Source organism: Bison bison, unplaced genomic scaffold, assembly GCF_000754665.1.
Source record: "Bison bison bison isolate TAMUID 2011002044 unplaced genomic scaffold, Bison_UMD1.0 scf7180017864363, whole genome shotgun sequence".
Taxonomy (NCBI): domain Eukaryota; kingdom Metazoa; phylum Chordata; class Mammalia; order Artiodactyla; family Bovidae; genus Bison; species Bison bison.
In genome coordinates, this window is record NW_011494935.1 from 2554905 (window position 1) to 2555615 (window position 711).

A 711-nucleotide genomic window follows, 5' to 3' on the forward strand; every position below is an offset into this window, starting at 1 on the left:
CATCTATTCTGCTTTGTTGACTATGCCAAAGCCTTTGACTGTGTGGATCACAATAAACTGTGGGAAATTCTGAAAGAGAAGGGAATACCAGACCACCTGACCTGCCTCTGAGAAACCTATATGCAGGTCAGGAAGCAACAGTTAGAACTGGACATGGAACAACAGACCGGTTCCAAATAGGAAAAGGAGTACGTAAAGGCTGTATATTGTCACCCTGCTTATTTCACTTCTAGGCAGAGTACCTCAGGAGAAACGCTGGGCTGGAAGAAGCACAAGCTAGAATTAAGACTGCCGGGAGAAATATCGATAACCTCAGATGTGCAGATGACACCACCCTTATGGCAGAAAGTGAAGAACTAAAAAGCCTCTTGATGAAAGTGAAAGAGGAGAGTGGAAAAGTTGGCTTAAAGCTCAACATTCACAAAACTAAGATCATGGCATCAGGTCCCATCACTTCATGGGAAATAGATGGAGAAACAGTGAAAAGAGTGGCAGACTATTTTGGGGGGCTCCAAAATCACTGCAGATGGTGCCTGCAGACTTGAAATTAAAAGACACTTACTTACTCCTTGGAAGAAAAGTTATGACAAACCTAGACAGCATATTGAAAAGCAGAGACATTACTTTGCCAACAAAGGTCCATCTAGTCAAGGCTATGGTTTTTCCAGTAGTCATATATGGATATGAGAGTTGGACTATAAAAAAGCTGAG